Below are 16,672 nucleotides of genomic sequence, written 5' to 3'. Positions count from 1 at the left end.
TGTGCATAAACTGACGCTAGATTGAATATAAAATGTAATTGTTTAGTTTCTCTACGATTTAATAACTTTATCTTTCTTCACTTACCCAAGTAAGTCGAGAATTTTTGTTGCATCACTTTGCATAATATGATGCAAATTGCTAAAGCGGTAATAATTTGTAAAAGAGCTTCTTGAAAATTCTTCATGCTCTTTATATTTACCGATGTGGTGGTAAATGGTAAAACGTTGTATCATTTACCAATGGGAGGCACATTATGGGTACCACAACGGCGCCTTTTTCTGCCGTGAAGCAGTAATGTATAAGCATTTCTGTGTTTTCGTCTGAAGGGCGCCGTAGCTAGTGAAATTACTGGGCAAATGAGACTTAACATGTCTCAAGGTGACGAGCGCAGTTTTAGTGCCGCTCAGTATTTTTGGGGTTTTTCAAGAATCGTAAGCTGCACTGCATTTTAATGGGCAGGGCATATCAATTACCATCAGCTGAACGTCCTACTCGTCTCGTCCCTTATATTCATAAAAAAACTGACCTATGTCAGTTAATGATATTTTAATTGGAATAAACAATTATCTGATCCAATATATTATCCTCGACTATGATCAAATTTCCATGAATACCAAGCTTTACCTAAATTGACTCAATTACGAATATTATGTAGTTTTCGAGTTGTTTGTACCAGAATAGGACACAGGTGTACAAGGATTGCTTGATTACTATCCTCGGTTCTATTAATATTGTTATGAGTAACACAATGTCCGTACTATTTGGAATTTTGACGAACTCCTGGTTCAGCTGATTTTGTAATGTATAAGTTAAGTAATATTTTATAAAATAGCACCTTATTTTTTGTGAAAGTGTCTCAATAATAAATCAATCTTAAAAAATACTAACAATTCAGCTTCTAAAATTTTCAAAGAGAAATCTTTAATAGGTGTGCTGAGCACTTTCAGGAGGAAAGGAATATTATAAATAATATGTATCTGTGGATAGATATAAATATATAATCTTCTTCGCTGAGCGATCTGTTATGGGTCTCTTTTGAGTTCGCTTTTAAAAAAAAACATTTATTTAACACAAAGAAATATAATATATTATAAGGAATATGAAGACTTGATTATACAATAATAATTTTAGAGACCCTTGGGCAGAACCGTAACTTATGAGAAGCGAGCACGAACTGGCTGCCCGCGCGCAGCTAGGGCTTATATTACTGATCCAATAATGCTGGTTGAGATGGAATAGCAATTAAGTCAGCATTAATACCTACATAACTGGGGTATAACACCTCCCCCCTTAGAAGGAACTTCGGGGAGAATCCGAAGTTACATCATCTTAAATTTTCGTTCTAATAGAAGGTGATGGAATTTCGTGAAGTCCGGAATTATTACTTTCTATATCTTCTGATTTTGTTTAAAATATTACTTTTGGTATCGTTACTTTAGGTCTGCTGCCAGGTCTTACACATTTATAAAATTTATACGAAACATAAAATAATATTATTACACAAATGAATATAGTTAGAACAGAATAATGTATCCCGTATTTAATAATGTGTGGACTTTCTATAATTTTGTCTATGTTTTGAAGTTGGTTTAAGAAAATGTGTTTATTTAATTTAAAATCATCTAAATCTATGTTCTGTAGTTCAATAGGGGATACATTATAACTGAGTTGATTAAATTTAGTTATGTTACAACAGTTATCACTTAACAAATTAAAACTTGGATAACCAATGGGTACAGAAACATTTAACGAATTATACTTAGGAATTAAAGTAGTACTTTTACAATATCCAATACAATTACTGGGTAGCGTGAGTATGCCGGTACCTAAAATGTCAAATTCGAAAATTTTTGAGTTTCGACAATCTATGGAAACTTTGTTCGATGCAGATTGTATGAATAACCATTTGTTGTTCTCTATGGATTTCCAAATATCTAAATGACCGTAAATAAATTGGTATTCACAATTTTTGGGTGTTTCACTTATCACTTTCGTCATAAATTCACTTTCACAAATGGGTTTCATTCCTGAGGAGTAAATGTTTGTTATATCACAAATATAGTTTCCAGGGACAATATTCTTACAAATATCTAGATCATTTAAGGTACAATAATGTGTTTTGTCTTTTGTCATTGCTATGTATTTAGAGCTGGGTAATATGAGACTAAAAGTATTGGGCTTATCTAGATTATGTGGCGTTGGTAGAGCAACACTGTGAAATAAAACATATTCAGTGATAGAGACTAAAGGTATCTGTAATATAAAAAATATCTTATTGTTAGTATAGTGATAAATTAGCCTAGATACATTTACAATAACATTAATGGAACTTAAATCTAATTTTCCAGGTAATTTCAGATCGTTAGGCAAATATTGATGGTTATCGACGAGCTCTTTAAATAATTGTTGCGGGGTAATTACTGATGGATGCAGAATATTTCGGTCGCCAAATAGAACTGCATTTGTTAAATCTTCCAGTTGGAATGATAAAGTTAAGATTGAGGTTTCTAAATTATTAAGAATTTGATACATATTAAAATGTAACAACATTTGATTTGTTGCATTAGTGACGTTTGCTAGTTTTATTGAGAGTTTGTCGATAGCCTTATTTAAATTGATTTCATTGACCCTTATTTTGTTTACTGTATCATTATATGATGAGATTGTTGATGTAGTTAATAAAATATTGTTTTTCATCAGTGAAGCCAATTTAATTTGATTTTCATGTAGAGAAGTAATGGCATCATTAAACCGGAGACCGTCGGTTTCATCTAAATTTCCGAATATTTGTTTTATTATTGTTCCTGCTCCACCTATCAAAGCTCGTTTTGATCTTTTCTCTAATAAATGTGAAATGGACGAAAATTCCTTATACATATCTGAATATCGCGCAACCAAAGGACTTATCATATTATGACAGCTTATTTCGACTTGAGCCAATCCAGTCTTTTTACATAAATCTTGAGCTATGGTCAGGGCTGAGTTTATGTTTTCAATATGTGAGTTGAAATGGGATAAGTCAAACGGCATTATGACGTTTAGTTGTCCGCTGTTGATTTTCAGGTAACCAAGATAGTCGAAATAAAGTCCGGGGCTTGAATCTATCTGTTGTATGTAATAGTCTTGTTGGTTTCGAGCCTGACATAGTATTCTGTAAATTATAATATATATATATACTTAATGTAATGGGTGTATACTAGTAATTATTTTAAACATAAAACATTATTCTAATAAACCTAGAGGCTAACTTGTGTTTCTTATTCCTAACGGTATGATTAGGTAAAGGTGAATATCGTATCTAATAAAAAGAAACAAAAACAAATTATAATAGTGAGTATATGATTAATTTTAAATAATGCAACTATGTAATCCTTACACTACGGGTCAAGTTCGACATTTGCCGGTTTCACTTGATCTACATGGTGTGTAACATGACGCCGGTTGATGAGTAATGTGAGAGTGTTATTTCCGTTTACTTTAACTATTTTGTAAGGGCCCTTCCACACCGGGGAGAGTGCCCGTCTGAGTCTAAGGTGATTTTTCAAGTAGACGTATTGACCACTTTTATATTGGACCGGACGAGTGTGAGAGTCGTAGTAGGTTTTAGATGACTCTTTTGAACTCCTTATAAATTCTAACGCTTTATCACGTGAGTGCTTGAGGCGATTTTGGAGCATGCGGACATAGTCTGGGTATGTAGCTCCTGGGGCGTCATTATAAATTGAGTTAGGGATGAATGGCTTACAGCCAAACATTAACTCAAATGGTGAATAATGCGTCGTGGAGTGTACGGATGTGTTGTACGCGAGCATGGCTGTATAAACGTATCGGGGCCAATTTGTCTGTTCGTTATTTATGTATGATTTTAGGTATTCTTTTAAGGTCGAGTGACTTCGTTCAAGAGCACCTTGAGTCTGAGGGTGGTAAGGTGAAGACCATAAATTTTTTATTTTAAGGAACTCACATGTCTTTTTGAATAGGTCTGACGTGAAATTGGTACCCTGATCAGTGAGAATCATCTTGGGTATACCAAATATAGATATGAAGTGTAACAAGCATTCGCTTGTTTCTTCGGCTGTGGTACTCCGCATGGGATATGCAGAAGAGAACTTCGTGAGGTCATCTTGGACAGTAAGGATATACTTTAACCTTGCAGTGCCAGCCTCAGGCAGTGGACCTACGACATCGAGAGATATGCGTTGGAATGGAGCAGTTGAAGTGCTTGTGATCTGCATTGGGGCTCTATTTATTTTCCTTAAAGCTTTATTTTCCTGACATGATTTACATTGTTTGACATATGTTTCGATGTCACTACGCATACCTTTCCAATAGTACGTTTCTTTAATCCTATTGAGCATACGGACGGATCCCAAATGACCTGCCGCGGGGATGTCGTGGTTTTCATACATAATTTTCTTTATTTCGGATGGGGAAGGATATATAATATTATTATGATAGATAACTATTTTTATGTTTGTTTCATGGAATAAATAACTCAACATATTATAGATTTTAATAAAGGAATGTTTTTCAAATGGGTTTTTCAAATCAGAAATGCTAATTTCGGAGATATTTTCAATTACTAGTAATTCGTTTCTAATATGTTTAAATGTTTCATAGATTTCAGGATATGTAGCATTATCAAAGTGATGAACTCTGGTGAATAAGAGGTAATAAATTTTGTTGCCGTTATTTATTTTTATAAATTTGAATAATTCCTTTTCACTGCTAGTAATAGTATCGGAATTTCCTGAGTTGCCTAGGATTTCTGAGATGTACGGGTTTGATTCATCCAAGTCAATTGAAGTGGGGATTAGGATTATTTTTGATGGGCTTTTCAACAAACTTTCGTTGCGTTCTTCGATACAAGTGTCGAAGGTCTTATCCTTATTTGATATTGATTTTAGGAAAGTTGAGTAATCGTCAATTGGCACATCCGGGGATGTACTAGTGGATGGTATAGGATCATGTACCTGGATTTCAGGTGTACCTTGTTCTATTAAACAGTCGGGTAGATCGTCTAAGTTTAATTGGGGTAAGTCAGCTGATTCTTGTTGAGGTAAGTCAGTTAAGTTTTGAAGAGGTAAGTCAAGTAGTTCGTGTTCAATTTCATCCCTTAAGGTGTCAGGAATATTGGAAGGTGGATTTAATAAATCTTCCTCAGGATTAAATGAGGGTGGAGAGATGAGTAGGTCCATTAAATCTCTATCGAGATTTTGTGATCTTTGTTCGGCGTTCGGGTAAGTTGTTGTGGGGTTTGTCGATTGAATTGGATTCACAGGAAAACGAGAGAGAGCGTCTGCATTGGAATTGGTTCTGCCTTTTTTATACTGAATATCGTACTCGAATTCTTCGAGTTTTAGTCGCCAACGGATGAGTCTAGATCCCGGATCTTTACAATTAAATAGCCATTGTAGTGGTTTATGGTCGGTTAAAATTTTGAAACGATGACCATACAGATACGGTCTAAAGACTTTTGTGCCAAAAATTATGGCTAGACACTCCTTCTCGGTGACACTATAATTACACTCTGCTTTATTAAGTGTACGAGATGCATAGGCAATTGGACGGTCCTGTCCTACGTTACCTTGGGATAGGATAGCAGAGATAGCAAAGTTTGAGGCGTCGCAAGTTAAAAGAAATGGCTCTGTGAAATCCGGGTAAGCTAGTATCGGTGCAGTAATCAATTTGTTTTTGAGTGACTCAAAAGCCAATTGCTGTTCATTATTCCAGCTGAAAGAAGTGTCCTTTTTTAGGAGAGAAGTTAGTGGTTTGGCTAATTTAGCGAAATCGGGAATGAACCTTCGGTAATACGATACTAACCCAAGAAAGGATTTTATATCCTTGGGGGATTTTGGAGTTGGGAATTCGGAGACTGATCTAGTCTTTTCGGGATTCGGTTTAACGCCTTCTTCACTAATGATGTGCCCCAAATAGGCAACTTCTTTACGGAGAAACTCACATTTTTCAGGTTGTTATTTTAAATTGAAATTTCGGAGTCTATCAAAAACAGATGTAAGGTTTTTTATATGTGAAGCTAGATCATAAGAGTAGATAACTATATCATCCAGGTATACGAAGCATCTAGTACCTTGGAGACCAGAGAGACAATTATTCATCAATTTTTGGAAAGTTGAAGGCGCATTTTTAAGGCCGAATGGCATCCTAGTAAATTGAAAATGGCCCTGAGGCACTGAAAAGGCTGTTTTGGGTGCGTCATCTGGGGAAATGAGGATCTGATGAAAGCCCGAAGCCAAGTCGAGAGTAGTAAAGTACTTACTTTTCCCTAACTGGTCCAGGATTTCTGAAATTTGGGGAATTGGATATGTTTCCCCAATTGTAATGTCGTTTAGTTTCCTATAATCAATTACAATTCTCCATTTGCGTTGCCCCTGGGAATCGGCCTTTTTAGGTACGATCCAGATCGGTGAGCTCCAGGGTGATGATGATGGTTTTATAATATTTTGGTTAAGCATTTTATCAATTTGGGTTTCGACTTCCTTCTTATGACATTCAGGGAACCTATATGATTTTGTGTGAACTGGAACATCGGAGCTCGTTTTGATTCGATGATTAAGTGCAGTAGTATAAGTGAGCTGATCATTGGGTAGATGGAATATGTCGGAGTACTGTGAGCAGAGTTCAATTAGAGCTTGGGATTCCTCATGATTTAAATGACCAGTCCTTAAAGAGTTTATTACTTCTGTAGTTCGGTCAACGAGCTCGGTGAAGGTACTGTTAATTTGCAAGGCTGAGGGATATAGGGGTTCAAGATTAATTTCAAGTTTGGGTTAATGGTTATAGGGGATTCCGATATGTTTGCGACCGTTACGTTAACACGTTTGTTATCTTTGACTCTTACTATGCAGTTGGATAGAAGTAGGTTATGGGAAAGATGTTGATCCAGGATTAGGCCTTCTTTAAGGTCAGTGTTTTGAATTGAACACTCGATCACAGTCTCTGTACGAGGTGGAATTACATAGTATGGATCATAAAAATGAAGTGGTATTTTAAAATTACCTATTTTCAAAATGTCTGTGTCATAGTCGATGTTACAGCTGAATGATGTAAGGAGGTCGGTACCTATAATGCCATCATATGGTAAATTTATATTCGATATGACATGAAACCTATGACAAATCGTTTTCTTTTCGGCCAGCTGTAATTTTAGACCAAAATGGCCAAGTGTTGGTGTAGTTTCCTCACCTGGATCAATTCCTTTAATATTAATCGATTCCCGTTTTAGATGTTGTTTATATAATATACTGGACTGTTTTATTAGTGATATAGCTGATCCTGAGTCAACTAAGAGCGTAAGGGGAACATGTGAAACTTGCGTGTTTAAAAGAACGTGTGGTAACAACCTTTTAGTTGTGTCTATATTTACTTCGTAAATATTTTGATTGTGAGTGTTTCCTTGATTTGGGCTAGACATGAAATTGGAGACATCGTCGGTTTGGGGCTGGCTACCCAGTCGGTTGATGTTGGTTTTAGGGTGAGTAGTACTGTCAATTTGGGGCTGGTTACCCTGTCGGTTAGTACATGGTAAGATAGTAGTAACACTGTCAGTTTGGGGCTGGTTACCCTGTCGGTTAGTGTTGGATTTAAGGTGAGTAGTACTGTCAGTTTGGGGCTGGCTACCCTGTCGGTTAGTACATGGTAAGATGGTAGTAACACTGTCAGTTTGGGGCTGGTTACCCTGTCGGTTAGTGTTGGATTTAAGGTGAGTAGTACTGTCAGTTTGGGGCTGGCTACCCTGTCGGTTAGTACATAGTAAGATGGTAGTAACACTGTCAGTTTGGGGCTGGTTACCCTGTCGGTTAGTGTTGGATTTAAGGTGAATAGTACTGTCGGTTTGGGGCTGGCTACCCTGTCGGTTAGTACATGGTAGGAATTTGTGATTTTTGAGTGTTGTGTCGATTTTGGAAGATCTCCGGCCCGGACGGCACAAGCGCGGGCCAGGCCTTAGTTTAAATCCTGACCTTGACCGGGTTGAGCATCATCAACCTCGTCTTGGCCATAGGCTTCACTAGATGTGTTTTGAAGGAAATTGACACGTGAGGGTGGTCTGAGAGGCCCTTGTTTCTGAAAGGTATTTTGTTGGTTACGGAAACGATTGTTATAGTCGCGTTTCCGACACACTGATATATCGTGACCCGGTATTTTACAGTATCGGCAAATGATACTTGATGATGGGATTGTTGATCCCCGAAAATTAGAAGTTGAAGGCTGTGAATTGGTGTTTGGATTTGGTGACCTTTGTGGTTGCCGATACTGATTCAAAGGTTTTGGTTTGTGCTCATTATTAGGATTTCTCTTGAAAATACTTTGTTGAATTCTCTCTTCAGATATCGCGAGGTTTATGGCCTCGTTAAGATTCTTAGGCGACCTGCATCTCACAATGTTCGAGACCCGTGGTTGAAGGCCCATAAGGAAATGGTGGAGGGCAAGATCCTCCATAGCGGCTGTACGACCAGGTAACTCTTTAGCTTTAGTGTTAGACAAGGAAATTTCGGTTAATAATTGTGAGAGGCAAGTTTCCACTCGAAGCGAATACTGGCTAACGTTTTCCTGTGGGTTTTGCCTACTTTCTTGTAAGTCCGTAAGAAGATGTGAATAATGTTTGCGTTCACAAAACTGGGTTTTAAGAAATTCTCTGAGTTGATCCCAGGATGTGAATTCCTTTATAGAGCAAGCAATTTCTGCCTTTCCATGCAACTGGCTAAGAATATATTTAAAAAGAACTGGTCTTTGTGAGTCGGAAGCTAGCTCATATGCGTTATTAGAATTAATTATAAATGAATTGACTGATTCTCGGCTGCCGTCGTAAGGTTTAATAAATTTAAATAGGGTATTTAGGTCTAATTCAGCCATGACTGTTGCTGCGAGAGTGGCTCTAGTGATTCTTGGCGAATGTATTGGTGATTTAGTTAGATCGGTGGAGGCCTCGTCCACTTCGGGGATGTTAATATTTAATTTAGTATCTTCAACCTTGGAGACTTTGGGCATATTACGTCACGCGACACGTCGCAGGTGTAATGATGCTTGACATAAAATATATAAGATCTTGTAAAATAATTAACAAACTAATTGATTATAATAATTTTAACAAATAGTCTGGAGGGACCCTAATAAACAGCTCTAGACAAAACAATGACAAAAGACTTACGATAAGGCGGCTAATACGGCGAATGCCTCGAGCATTGATGCGATAAGACGTGATTCCCGAAATGCTGACTCTTCAGTCCTTCACGACGATTGTGTTGCAAGTTGCACGATGAACGACACTGCACGATCACAGGTTCACGATTTTGTGGATAGAGACTTTTTGATTTATTGGATTGTATATGATTTAAGATTACTGGAGATTTTGATTACACAATGAATAACACTTTTCACAATCACAGGTTCACGGTTTTATGAATAGCGATTTTTGATTTATTGGGTTTAAGATCACTGGGGATTTTTTGATTACACGATGAATAACACTTTTCACGATCACAGATTCACACTTTTATGAGTAATGATTTTTATTGGTTTATGAATAATTTAAGGTCACTGGGGATTTCCGTATCCCACCGCTGCCACCAAAAATGTTATGGGTCTCTTTTGAGTTCGCTTTTTAAAAAAAACATTTATTTAACACAAAGAAATATAATATATTATAAGGTATATGAAGACTTGATTATACAATAATAATTTTAGAGACCCTTGGGCAGAACCGTAACTTATGAGAAGCGAGCACGAACTGGCTGCCCGCGCGCAGCTAGGGCTTATATTACTGATCCAATAATGCTGGTTGAGATGGAATAGCAATTAAGTCAGCATTAATACCTACATAACTGGGGTATAACAGATCGATGCTATTTTGAATGGGCGATTCATGTTAATACAAAGCATTTTTGTAAAGAAAAACTAAAATAAACTCTTATCATTACAAGGTATTGGCAAGATCTTAGACGGATAAATTTTTCACCTACAACATTCTAGATTTAAATATTGCGTAAGTATTTAAACCTGCATTGTGCATGAACCTCTAAACTGCATATGAAGTCCTGGTACATGTTTCTAGGATGATACATGATCGTATCCGCTATGAAAGACATTACTATCACCGCTATAATATATTAAGGTATACTCAAAAATGTAAAACGAGAGAGCAGAGATTGTGCAGGCTATCTTTGAGATCTTTACTAATGGTAAAGATAGAAACACATCGCAACGTTAACGATATATTTTAAGAGGATACGGTGATTGAACGTACCGTGTGTTCTTGGTTTAATCGCTTCAGAAAGGAAACTACTACTTTTTATAATCTCAATATTTATTATGTGTTACGCTCTACTACTGCGACTCTATAAAATACATTGAATTCATAGAAAATTGAAACTGCAGATTGCCAAAATTGTCAGATTTCATTTTATGTATCGTAACGTACACAGAGAGACCTCTTTATATTTGCTCAGACACGTTTAAAGTGTAACACATTTCAAATAATTTCTGGCGGGAATTCTGCCGAGAATACCAAACAGCGTAGTCCCTAAATTTATAACGTCGCCAGAGGAATATTTATCAATATTTTATTTTATTTCAATTGTGGGTTTAGAACACAACAGTAACAGTTTAAAGTTAGTTATAATATAAAGCCTGTTGATATTATACTAATGTACACAATTTATTATATGATCAATGGGACCATTGATCATCGTATTCGACTACGACAATTACTTGACCATAACTATGTTATGGTAGATGACTTAAATATCTGGATAGCATAAAAAGATTCGGCCGAGAATCGTTAATTTGCTCCTAAGAATTGAAAAGTTCCGATAAATTGTCATGGATTCCGTAATCAGAACCTAACGAAACTCTCACCAAACTATCTTTGAAGTATATCCTTTCCAATAAAAGAAGAATAATCGAAATCAGTTGGCGCAATATTGAGTAATTCGTAAATTTATCATCCACTTTGCTATACGTATGTGTAGCAAATTTAAGACTTTTATGATTTTCTAATGAATGCCACTGTCAGATCTAGACCAAATTACAATGGGACTACACAGGATGCACCAGCTTTTAAATAAAAAAATAATTATCAAAATCGGTTCACCCAGTCGAAAGTTTCGAGGTAACAAACAAAAAAAAAGAACATACCGACGAATTGAGAACCTCCTCCTTGTTATTAATTTGTTATCTCTTATCTTTTTTAAATTGTTTCATAAAAATTTCTTGTTAATAAATAAATATTATTCATTGAGTTTTTGTGAGTGGTCAGGATAATAAGAGATATTTATTCCATCAAATACTTTCAGCAGGTGTACTTGGTAACTATCCGTTATAAAATACCTAGTACTGTTTTAAATAAATATTATTATCTTCTTGTGCATGATCTTCTCTGCACTGAAAATAATCCAAAATGCTTTAAATGTTGGAGCAAAATCAGAAGAGGGAGGTCATTGGACAACATATAATATCTATCTGGATACAACTGGAAATTCTGCATTAGCTAAATATTAGTTTCAAAATATTATTTTCATGTTTATTAATGAGGGTAAGACAAAAATACGATGGAATATGGAAATTACTTAACATATAGTAAACCTCACAAAATTAACGTTGATTTAACTACCTGATATATTTGTACATGTTGTTTTAGAATTAGTTTTTCTAGTTGTAGTTAATTATAGATAACAAAATATTTTTACACGTGACAGAGTCACAATTATAAAAAGAATCGAAATGGGAGCATTCCGCTGAAACACGAATTTGTATCGCGAATGGCTTAACAATAACTTACTTACTTTGAACTTAAATCTTAATATATTTAAATTTTGTTACACGTTGTTTGTCCGCGATGGACTCCATAACTAATGAACTGTTTCAATGGGTATTACTTCATGGAGTGCAGTTTGGTCCAACTTGATTCATTAACATCGTTATATGTTGATCTGGGACCCATAATTATTTTTATTTTAAATAATTGTTTTGTATGGACATATTTTCTATGAGAGAATTTAGTGACGCACGGTTTGACAGTTCCGCTGTGAAACAATTTCATTATAACAACAGGGAGCATTTTTTACGAAATAATTCTTGATGTTTTGAAATATTGGCAAATTCCTATAAACAATATTTTTTTATTATCTACAGAACAACGTCTGTCGGGGCAGCTAGTATAATATATAATAACTACCAACTTAGCGCAATTTTATCTTTATAAGCTCATATTAGTACTGGAGTAATTATTTCAAATGCTATATATAGTTTCTAGTATCGACAGTGTTAATATTTAGGTATGAAGATTGATTAAAATCTAAATTGAAAACATTTTGACGTATTTAACTCCCGTATCCGAAATCGATTATTTGTCTATCATTAAATTATTTTTTATTAAAATGTTAGATGTAATAATATTGAAATCTTCTATATAATATATACAATGAAAATGGTCTTTGTTTGAGGCTCTTTTACGCCTAAACCACTGATCGTATCGACATGCAACTACCACCATTCGATGCGAAATTTATCCTAGATGGTTTATGGCTACTATTATTTTTTCTATTGTTTAATTTATTTCCTTTTAAAATTCGCCCAGCGGGAGGGAATGGCTAGTGATTTAATAAAGATTAATAAATAACGATAGAAATATATAATTTTCCCCACTCATGTTAAATTAATCAAATAAGGACAATGAATGAGACGATTGAGAGTTCTTAGCACTCCAGTTTCTAAGCAACGACTAATTATTCGTGTAATGAGTCGAGTTGAACAAGCCAGTGATCTTCCTTTTCTTGTGCTACTCTCCGACGACGACGGGCCACTAAGTGTTTTAATGTTGGGTTGTATTTGCGGTTCAATTATAGCTTCCTTAGCGGAAATTACAGTCTTCCCCTGAGAGGATTATTAACAGTGTTTCTTCTAGGCATATAAAATTGAATTCGAAGTGAAAATATGGATTATTTTTACTATTTTTTTAATATTTTAAGAGTGCTTTCACACTACATCGGATTAGAGTCCGATCCGTACCCGTAAAATACAGTTTAAGGAATCTCGGACCGAATTCGGATATTACTTACATAATAGTCCGATATCTGATCCAAATACAATTCAATTTCGAGGAGGCAGAGAACGAATTTGGGGTAATTTTTTATATCCAAGATGGCCGCCGCAAAAATAATTATGATTTCAACAATGTGGACATCGTATCCGAGGTTCTCGAGGGAGCAGAGATCGAATGTGGGATCCTTTTTTAAATCCAACATGGCCGCCGCGCTTAATTTTTGGGGCTATACGTATGCGTGGTGGTTAAAATGATGACCCTAATGACAAACAACTAAAGGGCATCTTTCGGAATTTATTGTATCACATGGAACTAAAATCGTTTAATAAGGACACCGTGTGAAATAATTTTAAAGCTTGGTGAAAAATAATAAACCTTATATTTATCCTGACACCCCTGTTACTCTATATCCATCTCAATTTCTCGTAGCCTACCCCTGATTAAAAATACTCATTGAAATGTACTGAAAATGGTGAATTTTCAATTGTTTTCAATAATCAGATTTTTTATGTATTTATATATAAAATATACAGTTTACATGAAGCGACTGTTTATTTTTTTAAATACTTTTCAATGTGTATTTTTAATCAGGAAGTTTTCAGAGCTTTCACTTCTACCGTTTGTGTCTTGCACACACACACAACACATATTTTTTATTTAATTCTATTTGTTCACTAATAAAGATGACACAGCATGGTAGTAATATAACGCGTAGGACTTAGAAGAAATGATTGCGCTTTGTTTTGTAGCTCGTAGCATCTTATCGTTGCTCGTAGTCGCTGACGTAACTACCTTCCATTTCACGTCACTTGGGCCGGTTTTAACAAGTCGCCAGCCACTCAGACACAGTGTTCAATATAAAAATCTAGACTTCTAGGCAAAGAGCTTCGGAATATACATTTAATCTTATTTACTTTAATTTTAAAACTTTTATATACTTATCACCTAAAATATAAGAGTAGACGAATTTAAGAGTAATTTGAAATGTACTTTATATTTTGCATTCAAATGGATGTGTATAGTAGACAATAATATTTTTACTGAATCGAGTTACACGCTGGTTCATTGCCAAATTATCTTCCAACTAAAACTAATGGAATTCTGCCACACCTGAGTCGAATTATGTGAATAAGGCAAACAGGTTAACTATGTTTACGCTCGGTGAATTAACTAACTATTTATTTGAAAAAATATAACTCATGTAATTTCTTCGGTGTATCGTAGTGGCACACCTCACTATATGATTGGTTTATTTGTCTGTTTAAATTATGTTTCAAGACCTTTTGAGCGGCTCTCCTCGACCATAGTAACTGAAGTAGATTGACATCAAAAGGAGCATGTGCAAAGAACAGCAATACGAGTAGTACCGGCGTAAATATTATCATTAATCAAACATGCAATATGTTAGGTAGGAATCTATATTGAGCAGAGTAGTGAAGTAAAGTGTATGTGAGCTGCGGTCAGTCACATCAGATGACGTGTAATGTTGATGTGGAAACCACATCGCTTGCTTTAATATCTCCATTATAATTCACGACCCATATTATCATAAATTGATTGTAGTTTGTATATTACACTCAATGCACGGATTAGTTGAGGTAATTAAATTAAATAGAAAGCTTCCGCTTTGTGTGCTCAAACGCAACGCTCTAAAATTAAAGTTTGTAGACATAGTTGGAGAGATCTTTACGTTTAGGTACTAAACAGTGTTGGGACATTTGGTCAGGTTAGACCGAACGAGAATATAACGGAACATGACACGTGTCGTGAAACTACATAGTGTTCACGTTTTTATTGCATTTAATGAAATAAGTTTAATTTTATTTTTCATATTTAATGGATCCAACGGTGTGCCACTGGCTTGGAGTGCTACAAAGTGGAAACTGCATTTGCTGCTTAGCCTGGTGTGATGCTTAGCGTCTACGAAAGAGACTTGGATCATCGTGACGCGCAACGCGTGCTGATTTTTCCATCGCGGCATCTGCTCTTGGCACTGCGGTGTGGTGCTGTAGGTTGGTACCGGTACATGCTTATTTACGTTGTGTGCTGATAGATAGTGCAACGTATACGGTGTGAAATATTAATATTATAACGATAGAGGATCATAGTGCTATAATGAAATTTAATAACTTAAAAGGCGTGCCCGTGAACGGTGTTGATTTATTTTTGTTTCAGGAGGAAGACAAGATTCTTTTGTTAAAGGGCGCGGTTGCGTCCAAGGAATTCACGATCTCTGCGAGCTTGACCTTTAACGTGGGCAACGTAGCCGAATATAGAACTTTTAGTCTCATGATGCAGTTGCTTATCATTTAATCGAAGCTCTGGACGTGGTTGCAACTGACCGTGTGGTGCGCTAATTTATAATCCGTAGGGGCACCTTATTGTGGTGAACATTTGACCGTATCGGTGGAAATCGAATCACATACTCATCGAGATCCTTTTGCATGACCAACCATGCCCATTCCATTAACCTTACGAGAAGGGTTGTCACTCAGCTGCGCTACGACTCACAGTGTAAGAATAATCAATCATAATTAGGGGCAAGTATTTCTACTCAATAATATAAAACAGCCCACGAAAAATATTTTATAAATCTACGAGCAAAACTTACGAGAACAAGTGTCTGGAGCATGGTACCTGTGACTTAACCACGTTATATAGTTGTGATAACCACAAATACGTGATGAATCCACAAGAGATACCGTTGGGACACCTTGTGGAATCGTGAGTCAACCTGTACACACTACAGATAAAATTTTTGTGAGTGTCATATATATACTATATAATATTAATCCAAAAGTGAAAAAACTTTTTCATAGTAATTGTATTTGTAAAATATATCGGAGAAAAAACGGTTGAACACAAAAAATGAATTTCTATTGTTAACAGAATTTTCAAAATTGGTTTAGTAGATCCAGAGATAAAGGCCGGCAATGTTCTTGTGATTCCTCTGGTTTCGCAAGAGGATGTGGGCGGTGGTGATCACATAACAGCAGGTGGCCCATACGCTCTTTAGTCCTCCTTTTCCAGAAAAAAATATAACCCTCTAGAAAATTGTGGTAATGATTTTAAATGAAAGAAAGTATTTTCTTTGTTCGTCAATTTTGTAATGATTTTATATTTTTCTGCGATTCGGAGGCAAATCCAACAAATTAAAAATCATGAAATTCAGTCCAGCCTTTCTCCAGATATAAGTGTTTGAACAACTATATTGTGTAATGTATGTTAATTTGTACTAAGAATTTTTATGATGTATTCACCAATAGGTATTATAAGCTATCTATAGTTTGTAAGGATAGATAGGTATAGATGTATGCATATTATGCTGGTTGATAGTAATGCAAAAGTTTTAGGTAGTTACTGCAATATATTCCTATGTCCTCCTAAATTATGTTAAACGATTTATTTCAGTCAGCATAAACATGCAGATTTTGCGATTTAAAAACGCAACTCATGTAGAGTTGGCCATAGGAAAAACATGGCATGCCCAAATGTATGCCTGCTTCTTTTAAAGTTTGACCCTGCGATTTGTTGACAGTCATTGAAAATGCAAATTAATAGAAACTGCAGGCGTTTAAAATTAAAAAACCCTCCAACTACAGCCGTCTTAT

The sequence above is a fragment of the Leptidea sinapis genome, chromosome Z (genome assembly GCF_905404315.1).
Source record: "Leptidea sinapis chromosome Z, ilLepSina1.1, whole genome shotgun sequence".
In the NCBI taxonomy this organism is placed as follows: Eukaryota; Metazoa; Arthropoda; class Insecta; order Lepidoptera; family Pieridae; genus Leptidea; species Leptidea sinapis.
Note: the sequence above shows the minus strand (reverse complement) of the source record.